Source organism: Eschscholzia californica, unplaced genomic scaffold (genome assembly GCF_041429995.1).
Source record: "Eschscholzia californica isolate CP2 unplaced genomic scaffold, dmEscCali1.0.p SCAF_1, whole genome shotgun sequence".
Classification (NCBI taxonomy): Eukaryota; Viridiplantae; Streptophyta; class Magnoliopsida; order Ranunculales; family Papaveraceae; genus Eschscholzia; species Eschscholzia californica.
Window position 1 is genome coordinate 5,341,459 of NW_028238198.1, and position 12,664 is coordinate 5,354,122.

At 35.4% G+C, this 12,664-nt stretch overlaps 1 long non-coding RNA gene across 1 annotated transcript; it reads left to right on the forward strand.

Moving 5' to 3' along the window:
• The first annotated feature begins 1,397 nt into the window (after positions 1-1,397).
• Positions 1,398-4,055, forward strand: LOC147563528 (uncharacterized). The gene is made up of 3 exons (XR_015236532.1): positions 1,398-1,534; positions 2,178-2,255; positions 3,686-4,055. It is a non-coding gene; the product is annotated as an uncharacterized LOC147563528 (long non-coding RNA).
• The last annotated feature ends 8,609 nt before the right edge of the window (positions 4,056-12,664 follow it).

Here is a 12,664-nt window from a genome sequence, read left to right on the forward strand (position 1 = left end):
TTTGAAACCAATGGAAAAGAGAAAGAGAAAGAGTGATATCTAATCAAAGAAAAGGTTTTCACAACGAATAAAATAACGATCAACTACCTTAGAAATAACACGTGTCATGGCAAAGAAAAGTGTTCAAGTTGGGCCCACCTATATTAAGATAGATTACGTTGATTTCAGGGCAAGAAATCTTTAGACATGACCAAATATCAATTCTTGGTAGGTCCTTTTGTATTGTACACCTTTCATCACATGAGCCACGTGCTTCCGTGTTTAACCTTCAAGGAAAGGATAATGCTCAGCGCCTCAGCCTATGTGATCAACGCTCCTACCTCTATCAATGTCTGAATTCCTCAAACACACAGTTGCACAGTCCTAATGAAAGTATAATATTCCAAGTAAGGTATAGCAACCTTAGACAAAACTGATAAAGTCCAATCAAACCAAATGTTTTTTTAGACGGAATCGAATAATAATTGATTTAGTTTGATTGATAATCGATCAACTGATTCTAATTTGCTTTGGTTTAGATTTGGATTTAGAAAACCGCACAAACTGAATCGACTGAACTATATTCTTCTTGTTTAATTGGATTTTACTTTTTCTCATGTTTTATTTGGTTAACTGAGTTTGATAGATCTACCGAGCAAAATCAATCGAGTCAAATTGGACCAGGCCGAACGACATTAATTGACGGTTTGATCGGTTTGGATGTGGTTAATGATTTATCTAAACCACCGTGGATTGGTTTCGTTTTTCGGACTGACCCAAAATGATCGGTAACTAACCTTTGCCCATAGGGACGGATCCAGGATTAATGACTATGGGGGGCCAAAGTAATACTGTAGTGCCCTGACCTTCGAGTCGGGAGAATCGGACGAGTTAGAGCGTCAAGCAGGGTAGTGGTTTATCTTGGATTTTGTTTTGGATACTTATTTTAGTTTATTCGGGCAGCTCATCCAATAGTTCTCGAAAAATTATGAATTTTGACTGGTCACACGAAATCATCGGACATGGTTTGACTATCGAGTCGTATTCGACAATTTTCTTTGGTATCGAACTTAGCGGGACCATATAGTTTCTTCATGGTTGCTTGTGGGATGAAAAAGAAAGGAAAAGGCTAAATTGGGGATCATAAAGTAACTCGTGGGGGTTGAATTAGTAACAATATAAATGTGGCGGGACTCGTTAATGTGTTATATAAGGACTAGGGACTATAACGTAAATTATGTCATAAGGTTCCTTATATATTGACACGTGGCACCATTGTTGTCCAAATGAAACTAAACAAGCTCATGTGTATCCTGCATGCCATTACAACGTGTCCCACGGCTAGCTAATGGAATTTTAAATTATTTTGGATATGGACCCCACTCACCATACACACTTAACACATACTAGTCTCTGTTGGGATTTCATTTGGGAGATTAATAGAGACGGAGGGACAATGGATTTTGGCCGTGAGGTGCTTCAGGGTTTGATGTTTGATTTTCTTCCGTCAATTTCTTCGTGTCTGGTGGTCGGAATTCAATGAAATTTGTTTTAGGTAATCCTATTCGACTTGTTCTACATATTTAGCGGTTTAGAATTTTCAATTTCGTCCGTTTTTGGTGGGTTTACGATAGTTATTTCGATAACTGTATAGTTGGGTCTAATATCTCTTGGGTTCGTAATTTAGAGCTATTTGGGATAGTTATAGTTATATTTCTTCGAATGGTTTGTGTTCAGAAACATGTTTAGAATATTATGGACTATTTTGGGGTGTCTATATATAGACGGGTTGCTGCCGAATTATTTTACGGTTCGAATTTCGTATTTGGGCTAGTTTTGGGAATGAATTGGAATAGAGATGGACACCCGAACTTTTTCGTATTTCACATAAATGAAATTTGAGTTATGGATTCGTAATATTGGGTTCATTTTATGATTTGACAGTTCTAGATTCATAGTATTGGGTTCATTATATATATTGTCAGCTTATAAAGACTCGGAAATTTAAAATAGAGTTTGTGGGAAGTTGGTTGGTTTATATTCATTTCAGTTATTTGATGAGACGTCTCAGTGAATTGTGTAGCGCCAATAGGACATTCCTAGCATAGTTTCATTCATTTTATGCATTCTTGCTCTGCAAGAGGACTCTTGACAGTTATGTAACTGTCAAATGACCGTTTTGTCTTTTCATATTTCAGTAGGACTAATGAACTGCAATAGGGAGCTCGAGGAGAAGTGAAGCTTAGTCAGGAGCATCATTGGAAGCGCAAAAAAAGGTAGGATCCTATGAATCTTACTTGGAGCACGGGTATTCCCCGTTTCACAATTATATATATAGTCATTTTCTTCTTTTTATAGTTCTCTAGTTCAATTTATGATATGATATGGTATGATATGTATGTATGTGGTGTACTCTATGTTATGGATGTTTCTCTTTTCAAAACAAATTGGTTTTTCTGAAAAATAATCACATGGAGGCGGAATCGCTTGATCTGTGTGATCGTTTTGTGTGAAATGTAAACACGTGGTGGCGGAATCGCTTGAGCTGCGTGTATAACATGGAGGCGGAATCGCTTGATCTGTGTTACGTGTAATGGTTGTTTTACCACGGGCATTGGTTGGTCCCCTTGTTTACTTTATGTTATGGATTAGCCATGAATTATGTCAAGGGTTACACTCGGTGCGTGGCCAGCCGTTTGGTAACGACCATTCTAGTTTACCCGGATTGGGGTCCGGAGAGGATGGGAGTTGGGGTATTCCGACCCTTGGAGTGATTAGGGGACTGACCCAATGCCATGCTTGTTTATTTATTCTGCTAAACCACTGGTGTGTGTGGTTTGAATTCTGTTGTGAATGATACTTACAATGTTTTCACCGAAATGAAAGAGGGTGTTTACCCGAGTTTTCTTAATAAGAAAATACTAATTCCCTGAAACTGGACACTTGTAAAAGCTTGGCTTTAAACAGGGTTTACCTACCTTGAGACATGAGAACGCTCTTCTCCTTTTGGTTGATGGGACCTTTAGGAGGGCTCTGTTCTTGTAGCTTTGGGAGTCTATCAGATCATTTAATACTATTATAGGTTCATGCATATGTTTGGGTATTCTTCGAATGGTCAATGAGTTACCTTGCGAGGAAGCGTCAGATCTGGCCGGAGATAGGACGCGCCTCAAGATGAGATAATTGTATCGCCGTGGGTATATGGCTCTGCTACACGACGATGCTCTTATAGTCGTCTGGGTAAGTCATGACATATTCTAAGAGTATCATTGTTTGGGTGAGATTTACTATTCGATGCGTATTGAGATCACAAGCCAGCAAGATGGGCGATGATGACGAAGGGAGAGTTACGGAAGCTCTTACCGGGGTATTACGTGGATCCATGTGTACACTGCAGTAGTCAAACGTTCGATAAGGCGCCGCCTGCCTACGCACTAACAAAGGCCGAACGGTTCTTCCTAGTCGAATAGTAGGTGACCCCGACTGAGGGCGTATTCAGTCGTGATCTTGGTAAGTTAGAAGAATTATCTTGCTATATTGCTTTGCTTCGTGTGCGTATTGATATCTCTGTATATATATCTGTATATATGTAACACTTATAACTATTAATGTATTAAAATTTTGATGTGTGTGGTGCGGGTAGGATGTCTAGGTATCCTACTGAGCTGACCTTCGGGTTATCTCATTCCTATTTGTTGTTGTTCAGTTGCAGGTATTGGTGACCCGGAGTGACATAGTTTACTTCGACGGCTCACATTATGTAAGATTATAATTTCTATTATATTTTCAACATAATCACAACGTTAATATTATATATGTATCATCTAGAATAGTTAGGATAGTTCTCTCACTTGTTTGCGATTGTACACATGTAAATAGTATGCACATTATCACTTTTTATTTGATGCTATTGTTATTTAGAAGTTTGTGAGATATGTATGAATGTTTGACAGGTTTTTCAGGTTTGATATGTTCAATTTATAGAGGAGACTCTGTCCAAATTCAGTCTCTTCTGTGAACTATTCATAAACATGAATTCAAGTTGTTTTTCTCTTTATGAAAACTATTTTGGGTTACATATTTTCCGAGCATATTTTCAAAAGGTTTAAACTATATTTGATTTTTCGCTGTGTTTGTTCTTGATTTGTAACCCGTGATGAGAGTTTTGGCTTGGGTTTATATTTGAAACTGGTTTGAGTTAGTATTAGACCGAGTTTCTTTTATAAACTGCCGGGCAAACCGTGATTCGGAACACGGGGCGTCACAAATACGATATCTATTGTCTTTGTTTGACAATTTATTTACACTTTATACTTATACTCTACTTATAAGAAATGGTTTTTGTATATCATGTGATATAAGATAGTACAATTGATTGAAAATTACGGTTTTGGTTTATTTTATTTTCATCACTTGAGATCGTCTTCTAAATAGAGGTTCTTGAGACAAAACTTTTGCTAAAATACTCGTAGTTTTTTTTTTGTCCAATCCATTTGAATGAATTCTATATTTCTCAAACTCAGAAAGAAGATTAAAATATCTAATATTAAATGAGATTTTTAATTAAAAAATTGAGTGTTTTCTAAATTCGTAAGAGAAAAATACATGTTAAAATGCTAAATAAACCACAAAATTTTATGTTTCTAGATGGGTCAAACCCTTGTCACTTGCGTGGTAAACCCGCACTGCTACCAAAAGGCCTAGAAGGCTTTACTTATTATTTCTTATGTTTTATTTTAATTAACATATATTTGAAATCAAGATTATAATTGAGAGTGAAGACCACTAAAGCTAGGTTGAGGGGGCCATGGCCCCCTCTGGCTAGCTATAGTTCCGCCCCTGGTTGCCCACTCCAACTTCAAAGACTTAGAGCATCTCCAATGCAAAACTGAGTTTTCTCTTTCCTAGATGTCAATATTGAGATACTCAATTCAAAAGACATCTGGCAATGCAACACTCTAAAAACTTAAAAGTAACTTAAGTGTCATTTCCTAGGTGGGTAGATTTACTATTAATATTGAGTGGTCAATTGAGATCCTAAAAAGAAACCTCCAATATTGAATATCTTCTTGAGATATCTCAACATTAAATGATGCAAATCATTTTGAGATCCAAACTAAGTGTTGCATTGGAGATAATTTTATACAAAAAACTCAAAAAATCTAAAGTGGCACTTTGAGTTTTTCAATTTGAGTGTTGCACTCAATCTTAGAAACTCTAAGTGCCACATATGATTTTTAGAATTTTTTCTTAAAAGCTCTCTCCAATGCAACACTCTATTTTGCTTTCTATTTTTGCCACCTAAAAAAGGAGAATCTCAATTAGAACTCGACACATATGATAAATGAAGATTTTTTTGAATTTCGCATTGGAAATGCTCTTAACATGTAGTCTTAGAATTTTTGTAAATACATTATCGTCTAGATAAGAGACTCTAAACACATAGATTGAAGGGTAATTAAAAGTTTAAAGTGCGACACACGGTATATTTATTTATGTGGATAAAATTTTTAGACAGGTTATTATACAATTGCATGTAAGACAATCACATCTACTAAAAAGCCATGACGCCCATTCTTCTTCTGACCGATGCAAGACAATCACATCTACTTCTTGAGACACTCAGCCTATACAACCTATGACAATTTAAGAGCAAGTCGAACCTCAGCCTGTCTTAGACCCTAAAAATTACCTTTTCACCCAAATTTTTCAGCCTCAGTTCAGTCCTAAAAATTCAGCTCCAATCTCAGCCTCTCTTTAGGCCTAAAATTTGTGCATGTGGGAAACGCGTGTGTGGTTTTATGTGGGTGTGCGAATGATGCAGGGAGATTTTCATAAGATATTCCAAGTATATTGGATATCTTAAAATCTAGTTATTTTAGTAGTATAATATTTTTGTTCGTAGAGAATTATTATTTTTAACAGTTTTATATTTTTAGGAAACCTTTTAGCTTTTAGATTCTAGTATTTTATTTATTTAGAAGTTGTTATTAGAATTTGATTACGTTTAGGAAAGTAGTATTTTATTTATTAGAAATTGTTATTTGAGTTTGATTAGGTTAAGGAAACCCTAAGTCTATATAAAGGGGGATCTAGGAGTTGTTTATGCATTCAATTCAACTCAAGTTTATCAATAAAGTTTGGTATTTTAGTAGTAAATCTTATTAATTTCGGTTCCATAGTCTTTAGACGAAGATCTAAGACTCTTTTATTAGTTTTCCGCTACGTCAGTTGGCATCAAGAGCGAGAATTTGTCTGGTTCGATATCATCTACGCGAAGATCACTTTAGAACACATCGATGGATTTGCCAAAGATGCATCTAAAGTTGGTTTAAAAAAAAAAAAAAAAAAGAAAAGAAAAGAAAGAAGAATCAGATTATTATTAGTATTCTCTATTTTGTTATCAATCACTCAATATGGAGAATTACTATCATGGTAATAGTTTTTCAGTTCAAGTGTACCCACGTAGAGAGTATAATGAGTATAAGATCAACGAAGTAATACCAATTTTCGATGGGTATTCAACTATTGAAGAGTTTTTCGATTGGCTAGATAAGGTCGAACGACATGTCACTAATAAGTGTGCTACTATTCTCAATGAGCAAATAGTTAAAATCATTGTTTATAGACTTAGAGGGAGTGCTGCAGATTGGTGGGATCAATTACAACTTCTAAGGAAGAGACAAGGAAGGGCTCCAATTCAGAGTTGACCGTCTATGAAAGAGAACTTGAAGGAGTGGTTCTTACCTCCTGATTATCAACAACACTTGTTAAGGATATACCAAAACTGTAGACAAGGGTTGCGTTCAGTGAGTGAGTACTATGAGAAGTTTTCAAAATTGGCTCAAAGAAACAATATGGAGAACATTATAGAATATGAAGATGTTGTAGCAAATCGATTTTTAAGCGGATTAAAATTTAGTTTGCGAGAAAAAGTGGGGATAGCTACAATATGGACAATTCAGGAGGCGTACAACTTAGCCCTAAAAATTGAAGCTCAGGAACGGGAATATAGGAAGTTTGGATTTCGGAGGGAAGAACAACCTCACTTAAACATTAAAAAGGTAAAAACAACTCCCTTAGAGAATGTTGAACCACCACAAATTGTGAGCATAGAAAATTCAAGTAATATTACTCACAAATCAAAATCTAACATTATTGTGTTCACAAATAAGTCTCCTGATATCAATTTACACGGTAAGGAATTTATTTCTGAAGAAATTATTCAGGAAATTGAGTTAAAGGAAGTGGTTCAACCAATTGATTCAAAGGAAGTTGTTCAGGAAATTGAGACAACGGGCGTTGTTCAGGAAATTGAGACAAAGGATGTTGTTCAAGAAGTTGAATCAAAGGAAGGTGAAAAACTTCAGAAGTCAGACATTAGTCCAATTGAAGTTCCTTTATACGAAGATCCGTTCTCAGAATTTTGCGAATCTCAAATTGTTTCACATGGATTGATAAGTAATTTTATTAGAAAGTCTTCATCGAAGTTCGTAATTTTCAATCACTATACTCATGATCTATACAAGTTTATATTTGGAGTGAAAAGGGAGTATGAATCACATCACAATTATAGTCAGAAATTTTTTTGTGACTTAATAAAGTCTCCCGTCCAATCTGATAGTTTGGTGATTCCCATGCACAATTCACGACAAAGTTTTCTCATGGGTGTACCATTCAAGACAACCTTCCAATCAATCAGTAAACTCGAGGCGAGTTTCTTTGAAGTGGAGGAGACTGATGCAGGGAGATTTTCATGAGATATTCCAAGTATATTAGATATCTTAAAATCTAGTTATTTTAGTAGTATAATATTTTTGTTCGTAGAGAATTATTATTTTTAACAGTTTTATATTTTTAGGAAACCTTTTAGCTTTTAGATTCTAGTATTTTATTTATTTAGAAGTTGTTATTAGAATTTGATTACGTTTAGGAAAGTAGTATTTTATTTATTAGAAATTGTTATTTGAGTTTGATTAGGTTAAGGAAACCCTAAGTCTATATAAAGGGGGATCCAGGAGTTGTTTATGCATTCAATTCAACTCAAGTTTATCAATAAAGTTTGGTATTTTAGTAGTAAATCTTATTAATTTCGGTTCCATAAGTCTGTAGACGAAGATCTAAGGCTTTTTTTAGGTTCTATAAGTTTTAGACGAAGTTCTAATTCTTTTATCAATTTTTCCGCTGCGTCAGCGAAAAAGGTGTGTGAACAATTTTCGAAATAACATTTTTTTAAGGTAAATTATCGTAGACCGACGCGTTAGTGGGATGTATTTTAATTATTAATGTATGATTTTTTGTTAGAGTTCACAAAAAAATTTAAACTAATTAATTTTTCTTAAAAAAATTATAGTAAAAGAAAAGGATAAGATCCTAGAGTTGGATAAAATCCAACGGCTATGGATTGCCCCAACATGACCGTTGGGGACCTCCTCAACGGTATGTTGGAGCGTTTAACCAACCCTTAATTAAGGGCCGACTGAGGTTGGACGTGAGGTTTGAATTCCAGCCCTATTCGCCCCAGATCGGAGATGTTTTAAGGCCATGTTTGACACGCGGGAATGGCGTGGGAATGGAATGTGATTTCCGGGAATCACATTCCAGATCATAATGGTGTGGGCTCGGGAATGTGATTCCCACAAAAAAGGGTAATAGCAAACCCAAGGGGGAGGTGGGTTTGTGATTCCCATTCCCCGGAATCACATATATTAATATTTATTGACAAATATATCCTTAACAAAATATTGAATTGCCAATTTTATTTTTTTGTAGGATCTGGTATTAATAAGTACTATTTATGTTTATGAACAAAATTTAATTTTAGATAAATTTCTATTTAGGTTTATGAACAAAGTTTTATTTTAGATAAATTTTTATTAAAACATTTATTTATTTATTACTTTAAATTCTAACCCTTTAATGTATCGTGTTATTATTTTATATCAACGAATTTGAAAAAATAATGTTGATTTTAATATATAAAAAGTTGATGTGTATATTTTATGCAAAAAAAATTTATATGTATTTTATGTAGTTTAAGTAAGGGTAAAAGTGAACTTTTACAAATATTTACATAACGATTCCTATACGAACCAAACACCTAATTAGGAACATGTCAGGAATCAAATTCACATTCCTGGTCAAACCAAACATCAAACTACAATAATCTGATACACAGGGATCACGTTACGGGAATGTGATTCCCGCGCGCCAAACATGGCCTAATAGTCTTGGATATATTGTTTTTGCTTTTCAACCCCTAGATTGGATAAGGGTAATTATCTTCTCTTACCTAAAATGTTCAAATTCAAATTTAGTTGTAGAATTTTGAATTTGAAAAACTGGTAAGAGTCAAATTTGAAATATGAAGGCGGCCAAACCATAACCGCCTAACTAACCTAACCAACCAAGAAGTCCAACGACCTGATTTTTAGTGGGTCAGTAAGGCCACTAGAAATCTTCACCACAAATAATACTCCACAAATTATTTCTAGAAGTTGTTTTTGGCTTTTCTTTTTGTTTCGGGTTATGTAATTATCACCCGAATTTAGGACAAAAAAAAAGCAATCCAAAATCTTATTTTACTGTTATTAAACTGATAAACAAGTAAACAACACCTTAAATTGCTAAATAATGGGTATCAGAATATCCAACTCGTTTGGGCAAAATCTCACTACGGACGAGAGTCGATAAATAGTTGCAAAACGAATTCCATAGTGTGATTAAAACGAAGAATGTCCTTTATTCAATATAGTCTAATATTCCGAGGAGAATTACGTCAATAAACTTTGTTATGGAATCTTGTTTTTCATAATCGGAGTTTCTTATAATAGGCCGAACCCCAAAGTTAATGAAAGTGCTAAACTTGTTGTTGCTATAGACGCCCCTTTACAAAATTTGGTAGTGGGGAGAGCCTATAGTAAACATTGTGGGCCTTGACAACTTCCGTATGTAAAATTTTAAAGGCACTTGCTAGTAACTTCTAATCCCTTCGATCTGCGCTATCGCTACCACACCTATCACCACGTCTAGTTGGATAATTAGGTTCCGAAGCGGTGACGCGGGAAGAAAGTGTGGAAAAGAGAAGGAGATAGAGGACAACAGAGAAGATAGGGTGATACAGTAAGAAATATGTGTGAGAATAAAACTTGACATTATCAAGTAAAAATGAAGTGAAAATTTGAGTGCAATAGGTAGTAAAGTGTATATAAAGTTTCGGATGATTTTATATTTCAAATTCCATCTATAAACTTATTTTGGTGCTTAGCTATATGATAGAATTATTTGATTTTAGTTGAAGATCATAGCTCTATTAGTACAAATACTAATAACAATTAAAACTCTGATGAAATGTTGTGGTGTCACTTCTTTTTTCCTACAATCTACTACAAAATTAGGGTTTGTGTTGTTGTCGTATGAGAATAAAAAAAATGGGAAATGCTAAAATCACAAAGGATTTTGACAAAAGAAGTTACCTAGCTGATGTGGCGGTTGTGATTTCAAACTTTGACTAAATCGGGACCGTTGAGAGATAAATATCACAACTGCCACATCAACTAGGTAACTTCTTTTGTCAAATCCTTTGTAATTGTAGCACTTCCCATAAGACACTTGTATATAAGCAAGTCTAAAGTGGGCATGTATACTTGTAAGAGAAGTAACCATTATCTCTTTATTCATGAGTTTAAGATAATTTCAGAAAAGTCCCGCGTAGACAAAGAGAAGACCCTTGACCAAGGAAACACGACTTAGAGTCAAAATTTTCTTTTAGGGTTATTTCCCTAATGGCCCCCTACTTTGTGACCAGCTTCCCGCCTGGCCCCCTACTTTACGAAAAATACCCATATGGCCCCCTTCCGTTATAACACCGTCACTCTCTCTCCTCCATCATGTTTTCTCTCTCTGCCAAGTCATGCCACATCATCTGATACGCCACCTCATCACCTTCTCCGGCAAGAGTCGCCGGCCGGCTAATTTCCGGCCGGCGACTTCAAAAAAAAAAAAAAAAAAATATCTCTTCCTCTCTCTCTCTAAAAAATTTTTTTTTTTTTTTTTTTTTTTTCTTTCTTCTCTCTCTCTCTAGAACTCAGTTCTAGAGAGAGAGAGGAGGGACCTTCAACAGACTGTTGAAGGTCCCGACCGGACCTTCAACAACTCTGTTGAAGGTCCGGTCGACCTTCAACAGATCTGTTGAAGGCCGACCTGACCTTCAACAGATCTGTTGAAGGTCGACCGGACCTTCAACAGATCTGTTGAAGGTCCCCTCTCTCTCTCTAGAACTCAGTTCTAGAGAGAGAGAAGAAAGAAAAAAAAAAAAAAAAAATTTTTTTTAGAGAGAGAGAGAGAGGAAGAGAAATTTTTTTTTTTTTTTTTTTATGTTTGAAGTCGCCGGCCGGAAATTAGCCGGCCGGCGACTCTCGCCGGGAAAGGTGATGAGGTGGCGTATCAGATGATGTGGCATGACTTGGCAGAGAGAGAAAACATGATGGAGGAGAGAGAGTGACGGTGTTATAACGGAAGAGGGCCATATGGGTATTTTTCGTAAAGTAGGGGGCCAGGCGGGAAGCTGGTCACAAAGTAGGGGGCCATTAGGGAAATAACCCTTTCTTTTATTCACAATCAACTCAAGTTGTTCAACCCTTCATCAAAAAAAAAAAAGCTCAAGTTTTTTTTTTTTGATGAAGGAAAAAAAAAAAAACTCAAGTTGTTCAACAAAAAAAAAAAAAAAAAAAAAAAACTCAAGTTGGACACCACAAACTTAATCCTTAAAATTAAAATGCAAATAGGAATGCCTTCTTCTACTTAATTGATTTAAAACTTCCTCGCCTTCTTTTTGTTGTTTCTGTCTTATACGGCAATTTTAGAATTTGCTTTCATCACGATGTTCTGAGGTGGATTTGTGGTCGTCCCAGTTGGGCCGATGCACAAAGTGTTATGCAATATTGTGACCACTTGTTGTATATGAAAATTTGTCAAAAACTACCTAGGCCAATTTAATTTGCCAAAAATGATTTATAATTTGGCAAGGACACTGGATTGCCCAAGTAAAATTTTACAAATCGACGCATATTCTATATAAATATGCTTATCGGTTAGCAGAGATGCCAGATCTAAAAATGACTACGGACATTTTTTAACCAAGACGGACACGAATTAAGTTAGTGGTATGTATTATACCTAAGAGATGAAGGGGGCAGGTTAAACAAGCAGGGCACATGCAAATGCAGATTACATGTATATACTGCTTAAAACTGGTCCCTGCAGGTTTTAATCATGATGATTTTTGAATAAGTTTTGATCCATCAGGCAATGAGGATTTGGACATCAAATAACCAGGGGACCACTCTAACCCTAACTAAAATCCCTTCTTCTTTTCTCAATCCTCTGATAACCTTTCTTTTTTCTGTTTTATAAAATTTACTAAACGTGAGTAATGCAATTGCAAGGTATATAAAGGATTTAGGGCAAAACAACCTTTGTGTCTTGTTATTTCAAGATACTATAGAATGCAATTAGGTTTGAAATTAAAGTGTGGAAATGAGTCATGATGTAACATTAGGAAAAAGATGACTTACCCGATAATATTTTAGTATAAATTTTATGTAGAAGATATCAAAAAAGAGAGTCGAAAGAATCAAATCGACATCGGATGACCATCTCCACTAAGAGCCATTGGCTCATTACC